Source organism: Musca autumnalis, unplaced genomic scaffold (assembly GCF_047663935.1).
Source record: "Musca autumnalis isolate F117 unplaced genomic scaffold, ASM4766393v1 scaffold_2, whole genome shotgun sequence".
NCBI lineage: Eukaryota > Metazoa > Arthropoda > Insecta > Diptera > Muscidae > Musca > Musca autumnalis.
The window spans coordinates 48,947,049-48,957,992 of record NW_027411755.1 but is presented as its reverse complement, the minus strand read 5'-3'; the positions used below and the strand labels follow the sequence as shown (position 1 = coordinate 48,957,992).

Below are 10,944 nucleotides of genomic sequence, written 5' to 3'. Positions count from 1 at the left end.
TCAAATATATTTCCAAGATGTTTAACAAATATTGCCAAGAAAATCTAAAAGGTGTCGAAAACCAACTATTATTCGCTTATATTCTGTGCTAAAAATCAATACAAACAAGTAAAAAAGTATTAAGTTCGTCCGGGCCGAACTTTTCATACCCTCCACCATAAAAGATTCTGAACTAAAATGGAATAATTAGTTTTTATTCCTGTCCCCAACTTTAAGTGGGTACGTTAAAATGTCAGATAATGTACATAAAATGCTTCATTCGGGAGGCCATTGTATGTTGACAATTTTTGGTGGGCTAGAAATTGGGAGGTACCGTTATATAGGGGTTATAATAAAACATGGACCTATGTTGACAGTTTTTGATGGGAGCCTTTAATGTCAAATAACTCCTAATTCGGTTAAAAAATTTAGCTAGAATCCTCAAAATACCGAAATTCGGTAAATAACGTGGGAACATCAAATGTCATTAACAGCTAGTTCGGAGGTATGTGGGCTATACGAAAATATGAACTTAAATGAAGAATTTTTGTTGGCTTTTAAAATCATTAATAGAATAACTTTGATTGATTTTAGTATTTCAAGAGATTCATTTAAGAACTTATTAAAAATTTGTTTAATTAATATTAATTAGGCTATGTTCCTATATTGTATATAGCTATATATATGAATTGTATATTATTAAAAATCGCAGTCTGAAAGGGAATTTTTCCCATAGACGTTAAGAATTAAATAAATAAAAAAAAATTCAAATTACAGAAAGTTCGTCAAAAAAATAAAGCTAAGTTACGGAAAATCGGGAGGTTTGTTTTGGGGCTATACCAAAACATGGACCTACGTTCGGTTAAACATTTTAAGTAAAATCCTCAAAGTACCGAAAATCGGGAAGTATCGTTATATTGGGGCTATGTTGAAAATTGTTGATGCAGATGTGTGGTGACCACTACAACCTTCAAATGTCAAACTACAGTTAGTTCTGTTAAAACTTGTAGCTAAAATTGCCAAATTACTGAAAATTGGGAGGTACCGTTACATGGGAGCTATATCCGAGCATGCACCTATGTTGACAATTTTTTATGGAGAGGTGTTGTGACCACTAAGAACTTCAAGTGTCAAATTACTGCTAGTTCGGTTTAATATTGTAGCTAAAATCATCAAATTACTGAAAATCGGGAGGTACCGTTATATGGAGGATTTCTTGACAATTTTTGGTGGAGGGGTGTGGTGACCACTAAGAATTTCAAATGTCAAATGTTCAAATTACAGATACTTCGGTTAAAACTTGATGGTAAAATTCTCAAAATACCGAAAATCGGGAGGTACCCTTATATGGGGCTATACCAAAACATGGACCTATGTTCATAATTTTTTCGAATATATTTGGTCACTAAGAACTCTAAATATCAAATTATAGCTAATTCGGCCTAGAAATGTGACTTAAAACGTCAAAATACCTGAAATCGGGCGGTAACGTTATATGGGGGCTATTCCAAAACATGGACCTATGTCCACTAGTTATATAAGTTTATTGACATCGGTCTGAAAATGTAGATAAAAACGTCAAAATGCCGTCAATCGGGGGTAACGTTATATGGGGGCTATACCAAAACGTGGACCTATGTCCACAACTTTTGTTATACAAGTTTATTGACACTTAAGAACCCCAAATGTCAAATTATATCTAAATCGGTCTGAAAATATAGCTAAAAACGTAAAAATACCGCAAATCGGGGGGTACCGTTATATGGGGGCTATACCAAAACGTGGACCTATGTCCACAAGTTTTGTTGTATAAGTTTATTGACATTTCAGAACCCTAAATGTCAAATTATAGCTACATCGGTCTGAAAATGTAGCTAAAAACGTCAAAATACCGTTAATCGGGTGGTACCGTTAAATGGGGGCTATACCAAAACGTGGACCTATGTCCATATCTTTTGTTATATAAGTTTTTTGACACTTAAGAACTCTAAATGTCAATATATAGCTAAATCGGTCTGAAAATGTTGCTAAAACCGTCAAAATCCCGTAAACCGGGGGCACCGTTATATGGGGGCTATACCAAAACGTTGACCTATGTCCACAACTTTTGTTATATAAGTTTATTGATACATAAGAACCCCAAATGCCAAATTATATCTAAATCGGTCTGAAAATATAGCTAAAAACGTAAAAATACCGCAAATCGGGGGGTACCGTTATATGGGGGCTATACCAAAACGTGGACCAATGTCCACAAGTTTTGTTATATAAGTTTATTGACATCTAAGAACTCTAAATGTCAAATTACAGCTAAATCGGTCGGAAAATGTAGCTAAAACCGTCAAAAAACCGTAAATCGGGGGTACCGTTATATGGGGGCTATACCAAAACGTGGACCGATATAGCCCATCATCGAACTTGACCTGCCTGCAAACAAAAGACGCATTTTCCCAAAATTTCAGCGTCCTATCTCCATTTTTGTGGATGCTAGAGTGATTACCACAGACGGACGGACGGACGTGCACAGATCGACTCAGACCCTGAATATATAGAATATATATACTTTATAGGGTCGCAAATGAGTATTTCAATGCGTTACAAACGGAAAAACAAACTTAATACAGTTGAACCTCGATTATCCGTGAATCGATTATCCGGGAACCTCCATTATCCGTGATAGAAAATAAATGTTGGACTTTTTTCAATTTCTTCTATTTTTCGTTAAAAACTTCATTGTCCGGGAGTAAAAACACACTTTCCAATTAATCTGATTAAGCAAACAGAAGGTAAACAAACGTACACTGGAAATTCTCCCGTATTACACAATTTGTGTATTTATGGTATCAGAAAAACCATGGGACAAAGTCCATTCAGATGAATCTGATGATGATGATATTATGTATCCTTATAAAATTTGGGGAATTACCGTAACGAATTTAATAAAAATTGCAGATTTTCATATTATTGTACAATATTATGTCATTTTTACTTAAAAAATATGTTCAAAAACTGCGTAAAAGCATTGCCTCCATTATCCGGGAAAATCGATTATCCGTAATGCCTCCGGTCCCGACCATCACGGATAATCGAGGTCCGACTGTATACCCTCCATACTATGGTGGAGGGTATAAAAATGCCGAATGTAGGGTGAATTTGTCCAAAAATTCCAAAAACCCTACTACCAATTAATTATATTTCAAAAATTTTTCGATAATTTTTAGAATTAATTATTAAAAATTTACAATGTGCTGTTTTATCCCACTGTGCTGACCCATCAACGAATATAGCAAAAAGAGGAATAACCAATAGAATTAACGGTAGCAGAGAAATGGATATGTGTGAACAGCGAAGCTCCCACTGAACAACAGACGTTGCAAACGAGCAAGTGAGTGCTGAGGATCAGCAGAATTTGTACAACGTTACTAACCGACGCGTAACTAAAAGGCGGGAAACTTGTTGGTAGAATTACGATGTAATTTCGCAAATTACCCTGCGGGACTTTTCTTAACCTGTTGAAAAAATAGTTAGTTATAAATGCATTATTTCACAACTAACTACAAATTGGTTGAAAAGTCATCTATAGATCAACCACTTCAAACACCAAAACAAATTTTTGCTTCAAAATTGCGAAAAACAAAACACACGTAAATTTTTTATCTCCCACTCCACCAAAAGAAGATCAACCACCAAAACAGGTTTTGCTTCACAAAATTACAAAAAACAAAACACATGTAAGTTGTATCATCTCTCAATCCACCAAAACAAGGAACCGTTAGAATTGCATTCCATACATAACAAAACAAATCACATTGTTGAGTGAGAAAAATAATTATTTTTGTTTAAACAAAGAGTCAGTCGTTGTTAGTTTTCAATAGATTAAGACGTGAAAGTTTCAAACAAAGTGTAGCAGAAAGCAATAAAATAAAGTGAAATATAATGTGGTAATATAAAAATATAGAAAATGCTTCCAAGCAAATCACATTTACGAGAATTAATGAAATTCCAAAGGGAGGAGTGTTTTGAACTATTAACAAGTAAAAAGTCGTTATGTTCGGCCGGGCCGAACTTTTTATACCCTCCCCCATATGATAGTCTTAATTAAAATGGAATAATTAGGATCCTTTTACAATTTTAGGTGTAACAACTTTTCGACAATGGATAGACTCCTACTGCCTCCCACTATTGCTTAAATTACCTTGTGAACACAAATGTTGGGGCAGAAATAACTCCTTTTGGAGATGAAAGCCCTTGGTGTGTGTATATTTAAAAAACCTGAACCCGCCGTGAGTCGAACTTCCGCGTTATGGCGTGATGAAGTTTTTGCAAGAGACCCTGTAAGCCATCATGAATTAGCATTATATCTTTGTTTGTTGTTTTTGTAGAGCATTTAAGCAACAGTGAAAAAAGATATAACGCTAATTCCTGATGGCCCACAGGGTCTCTAACAAAAATTTCATCACGCCATAACGCGGAAGTTCGACTCACGGCGGATCTGTCCTTCGGGGTTCATAATATACTCACCAAGGCCTTTCTTTCCCAAGAGGAATTTTCCGTGACCCAGACTTTCACCTCCATTTTGTTGCACAGTGTTGTCTAACTTAATAAAAAAAATGTGTTCAGCTAGGTGAAAGGTACCACATACGGGGCTATATCAAAGAGTCAACCTATCTTTAAATTTTTTGGAGGAAAAGTTTTATAGCTGCTGGTAACTTCAAGAGTCAAATTGTAGTAGGTAGTTTCATCAAAACAATGCAGACCCTCAAAAATGGACCAATGTTGACGAGTTTTAGTAAAGAAATTTCGTGGCCACTGAAAATTTCCGCAAATCGGGAGGTACAGTTATATGGGGGGATATGCCAAAACATGGACCTATATTAACGATTATTTTTGAATAGACAAAATTGTAGCTAAAATTCTCAAAATACCGATCATTACAGCTATTTCGGTTAAAAACTGTAGCTAAAATTCTCAAAATACCGAAAATCGGGAGGTGCCGTTATATGGGGGCTATACCAAAACATGGACCTATGTTGACGATGTTTGGTGGAGATGTTTCATGATCACTAAGAATCTCAAATGGCAAATTACAGCTTACTTACTTACTTAGCTGGCCTTTTACAGAACATTTGTTCCATAAGCCGAACTAAGAAAAAATCTCCAATCCTCTCTGTTTGCTGCTGTATTTTCCCAATCTGGGATATGTAGCTTTGTGATATCTCGTTTCACTTGTTCGCTCCAACGAAGCTTTGGCCTTCCAGATCTGCGAGAACCTCCATGCGGCCCGTATTTATACGCCTTTTTAGCGGGTTCATCATCACTCATTCTTATAACATGGCCTAGCCATCGCAATCGTTGTATCTCGATTCGTTCAACTATATTGATGTCATTGTATAGTTGATACAGCTCGATGTTCATACGACGCCGATATTCGCCGTCAACACAGATTGGCCCGTAGATCTTTCGAAGAATTTTTCTCTCAAACACACAAAGCACTGCCTTATCTGCTTGAGCAAGTACCCATGCTTCGGAACCATACATTAGCACGGGTAGTATCAGTGTTTTGTACAGTGTTATTTTTGTTTGACGAGAGGTGGCTTTATTCCTAAACTGCTTACTCAGCCCAAAGTAGCATCTGTTAGCCAACACTATTCTTCTTCGTATTTCACAACTGATGTTATTTGTTGTGTTTATGGCGGTGCCGAGGTAGACGAAGTCCTTTACTACCTCAAAATTATAGGTACCAACATTCACAGATGGTGCGGTGTTTATGGACATATTACGCGTCGATACCATCAACTTGGTTTTTACGCCGTTTACTGCCAGACCAACTTTAGCAGATTCTCTTTCGACTTTTGCAAAGGTGTCAGTTACTTCCTTTACCGATCGACCCATGATGTCAATGTCGTCGGCATAAGCCAGTAACATGTGGCTGTTCGTGTATATCGTTCCATTTCTTTTGACCTTCGCGTCTCGTATGACCTTTTCCAGCAGGATGTTGAATAGATCACACGACAGGCCGTCTCCTTGTCTGAAACCTCTTTTGGTAGTAAACTCTTCGGAGAGGTTCTTTCCAATTTTAACTGAGGATCTCGTCTCAGTTAGTGTCATTCTACAAAGTCGAATGAGCTTTGCAGGAATACCAAAATCAGACATGGCTTGGAACACCTTTGAACGTATAGGGCTGTCGAATGCTGCTTTATAATCGACGAAAAGATGGAAGGTGTCGATCTGCATTTCTTGGGTCTTTTCCAGGATTTGTCTCAAGGTAAATATCTGGTCAATGGTGGATTTGCCAGGTCTAAAGCCGCACTGATAGGGTCCAATAATTTCATTGACCATAGGCTTTAGTCTCTCACACAATATGCCAGATACTATCTTATATGCAATAGGGAGCAGACTTATGCCCCTATAATTGGAGCACACAGTCTTATCACCCTTCTTGTGGACTGGACATAGGATGCTCACGTTCCAATCGTCGGGTACGCGTTCTTCCTGCCAGATGGTGCTAACTAGCTGATGCATACACCTTATCAGCGTGTCGCCTCCGGTTTTGAACAGCTCGGCTGGAAGGCCATCTGCTCCTGCTACCTTATTATTCTTCAGCCGGTTTATTGCTGTCCTTACCTCATCTTGGCTGGGCGGTATACATTCAATACCATCATCTGGGATTGGATCTGTGGTATCTTCGCCGTCTTCACTGCTATCGGATACCAACAGTTTGGAAAAATGTTCTTTCCATATCCTGAGCACACTATCTGTATCAGTTACCAAATTACCTTGTTGATCTCTACAGGAGGATATTCCTGTACCAAAGCCATCAGTTTGATGCTTCACTCTTTGGTAGAATTTTCGGACTTCGTTCTGTCTCCTGTACATCTCCATTTGTTCACACTCCCTCTTTTCCATTTCTCTCTTTTTCCTGCGGAAAAGACGTTTCTCCTCTCTCCTTTTCTCCCGATACCTCTCTCGTGCGCTACGCGTTGCTACTGATTGTAAAGTAGCCCTATATGCCGCATTTTTTTCTTCGGTAGCAGCACGGCACTCCTGGTCATACCACGGATTCTTTGGTGGAGGTCTCTGGTATCCAAGTACTGATTTTGCGGCTGTTTGCATGGAGTGGGCAATATTTTGCCATTGTGCTGATATGTTATCGGGACGAGAAGCGCTATCATTAAGCAATTGGGTCAGTTGAGTGGAATATGCTGTGGCTATCTGTTGTGTTTGCAGCTTGGCGATGTCCAACTTTCGTGTTGTGTCTGTCCGTGCTTTATTTGCAACGTTTAGACGGGTACGTACCTTTGCTGCAACGAGGTAATGGTCCGAATCTATGTTTGCTCCTCGGAACGATCGTACATCCAACACGCTCGATGAATGTCTTCCATCTATCACAACGTGATCAATTTGATTTATTGTTCTTTGGTCTGGAGACAGCCAAGTGCCCTTATGAATATCGAGATGCTTAAATCTGGTACTGCTAACTACCATGTTTTTCGCCGCTGCGAAGTCTATCAGCCTCATTCCATTGTCTGATGTTTCACTATGTAGACTGAATTTCCCAACTGTTTGTCCAAAGATATTCTCCTTTCCAATTTTGGCATTAAAATCGCCTAGAACAATTTTAATGTCATGGGCAGGACAACGGTCATATGTTTCTTCTAAGCTCTCGTAGAATATATCTTTGGTCTGTTCGTCCTTGTCTTCGGTTGGGGCATGAGCGCAGATAAAGCTGATGTTAAAGAATTTTGCTTTAAATCGAATTGTAGCAAGTCTTTCATTTACTGGGGTGAAGCTGGAGACCAGATGTTTTAACCTCCGACCAACTACAAAACCGCAGCCAAACTCATGCTTTGTGTCATGGCAGCTATAATACAGTGCGTCACCTTTAGGTGTTGTTGTGACATCTTTCCCAGTCCATCGTATTTCCTGTATGGCAGTAATATCGGCTTTGTACTTTCCAAGTACGTCTGCCAATGCGAAGACTGCACCTTCTCTATAAAGAGTGCGAACATTCCATGTGCAGATTCGCAGATCATGGTCCTTAAAACGTTTGCGGGGTTCGTCAACTTTAGAGGGGTTTGTTTTTCTTTTCTTTCGTTTTTCATAGTAGGCTGGTTTTTCTAGGGGAGGGTTACTAACCCGACGCCCAAACCCAAGTTTTTAACGTTCTTATGGGTGAACGGGCAAATTACAGCTAGTTCGGTTAAAAAAAAAAAAAACTGTAGAAAAACTACAGCTAGTTCGGTTAAAAACTGTAGCTGAAATTCTCAAAATACCGACAATCGGGAGGTACCGTTTTATATGGGGGCTATACCAAAACAGGGACCTATGTTGACGATGTTTGGTGGAGATATTTCATGACCACTGAGAACCTCAAATGGCAAATTACAGCTACTTCGTTTAAAAATTGTAGCTACAATTCTCAAAATACCGAAAATCGGAGGTAACGATATATGGGGGCTATACCAAAACATGGACCTATGTTGACGAGGTTTCGTGGATATGTTTCATGACCACTGAGAACCTCAAATGTCAAATTGCAGATAGTTCGGTTAAAAATTGTGGCTAAAATTCTCAAAATACCGAAAATCGGGAGGTACCGTCATATGGGGACTATACCAAAACATAGACCTATGCCCATATCCTTTGGGATATAAGTTTATTGATCACAAGGAACCCTAAGTGCCAAACTAAAGCTAATTCGGTCTGCAATTGTGGCGAAGAAAGTCAAAATACCTCAAATACGGAGGTACCGTTATATGGGGGCTATACCAAAGAGGGGCCGATATTGCCCATCTTCGAACTTGACCTGCCTATGGAAAAAATACCTCGGGTGCAAAATTTCAGCACTCTATCTCAATTATTGCGGACGCTAGAGTGATTACAACAGACGGACATGGCTAGATCGTCTTAGAATTTTATCCTGATCAAGAATATATTTACTTTATAGGGTCGCAAATGATTAGTTAGATGTGTTACAAACGGAATGACAAATTTAATATACCCTCCATACTATGGAGGAGGGTATAAAAATGAAATATCAGTAGATCTCAACAATCTTGCGAAATTTATTCCTAAAGAATTTGCCCGTCATCCTAGAACATTTGACGAAATAATTCAATGGAAGGCAACTGAATTTAGACAGTTTCTATTATACACTGGGATAGTGGTTCTGAAAGATCGAGTACACAATGACGTATTTTATGAATTTTTGTTGCTCCAGTGCGTGTCCAGATTTCTTTCGTGTCTAAGAACTTGCCAACGGGACACTCAGAATGCTCGAATTGTTTGTTGAGAATTTTGCTACCATTTTTGGGCAAAACAGTATATCCTACAACGTTCATGGTCTTTTACATCTAAGCGAGTGTGTGCAGAAATTTGGACTTCTTTCAAGCTTTTCTGGCTACCCTTTTACAAATTCTTAAGAAGTATGTAAAGCAACCTACAAAAATTTTGGAACAAGTATATACGCAGAAACAAGTTGAAAATATGATTAAGGTTGAAGTAGGTAAAAAAATCGTTACAAAAAACAATATTATTGTTAGTCTTTTTTTCCAGTAAATCCCCTAATAATTTATGCGCAATTAAACCATATACTCCTATTTTGATAACAGGCTTTGTTAACACAGAAGTTATAAATGGCAAAAGTTAAGGTACCTAGAAAGTTTCTTTCAGTAGCCACTGGATTCGTTTAAAATATTAGGAACGTGCTTGGTTGATGTCAGTTGTGTAGATCAAGAGGATTTTTTTTTAATTGAAGGCATCGAGTGTAAGCTTGTAGGTTTGCCAAAAGGAGACAAATTAGTTTTGCTCACTCTATTGCATGGACGTACATAACATCAATAAAACATAGTAATTACTATAGTAAAAACTAACTTAATTACGATATTTGTTTCTTTAATTAGAAAAGTACATATTTCACCCAATTTATACAACGCCCAATCCCAAAAAGGATTATCAAATATAAATAGAAATCTTCAAATGGACTCCTCGACTAATCCAATAAAACGCATTAACATGAATTCTTTAACTAAGTAATACATTATTTTTAGGTCCAATCTTTTTTAATGATCCTAACTTTTGGTTAATTTTTTCAGATTTGTGCCAACTAAATGAACAAGAAAGTATTAATATGCCAAATTGGCCTTCCTGTAGTAACATCGTGAAGACGATGAAATCAATAAATTAAAATCAAATAATTAAATGAGATAGAGAAGAAAATTCATACAGTGTATTTTTGTAACTTACTAATATTTCAGAAAGCAAAAATGAATTAAAGACAACAATGCGATTGAACAATGAAGCGATCATGTCAGCATTAGCCACTCAAAAGGTAGTCACCCAAAGACTAGCTAAACAAGATAAAAACAAGCGAAATCTATTCTGATACAAACTACCTCAGATTTGAGCACCCTTAATGATGAGATAAACGATGACAATCGTTTAACATTTGTAAGTTTTTTATTCTTTCTTTTCTGTTAATTTTCTTTCAATGTTTAATTCTATTTTCAACAGGTTAATGAGTTGAAGACTTTACTAAAAGGACAACTTCATAAGATGATTTCCGAAGTTTTGTCAAAAGACATTATATAATATAAATAATCGATCTCAATGATTTCATCTCTCCTTCTCTAATGATAATATTATTAAATAAGAATATAAAAATAATTTTTACTTAATATAATTTTACTTTTTTTTGTTTTTGTAATTGAAATATTTATTTGACTTTACATAAATAAACGATTAAATAATTTAATGAAATCTCAAAAACAGAATTTTCATGGAAATTATTCTATTTAAGTAAGTAAAAAATTACTCCAAAGTATACCCATTAAAAATGAATTTAAAAAATACTAGATATAAACTACTTTAATTTAACTGGTTAATAGTTACATTTTTTAAACCGACTATAAATCGATCCAAAGTAGTTAGATGTAAATATTTTTTGGATGGAGAGGATCGTACCAA

General features: G+C 36.9%; 1 long non-coding RNA gene across 1 annotated transcript; it reads left to right on the top strand.

Annotated features, from left to right (window-relative positions):
• The first annotated feature begins 3,862 nt into the window (after window positions 1-3,862).
• Window positions 3,863-10,583, top strand: LOC141392773 (uncharacterized). Its single transcript, XR_012409868.1, has 3 exons — window positions 3,863-3,920; window positions 10,236-10,428; window positions 10,492-10,583. It is a non-coding gene; the product is annotated as an uncharacterized lncRNA (long non-coding RNA).
• The last annotated feature ends 361 nt before the right edge of the window (window positions 10,584-10,944 follow it).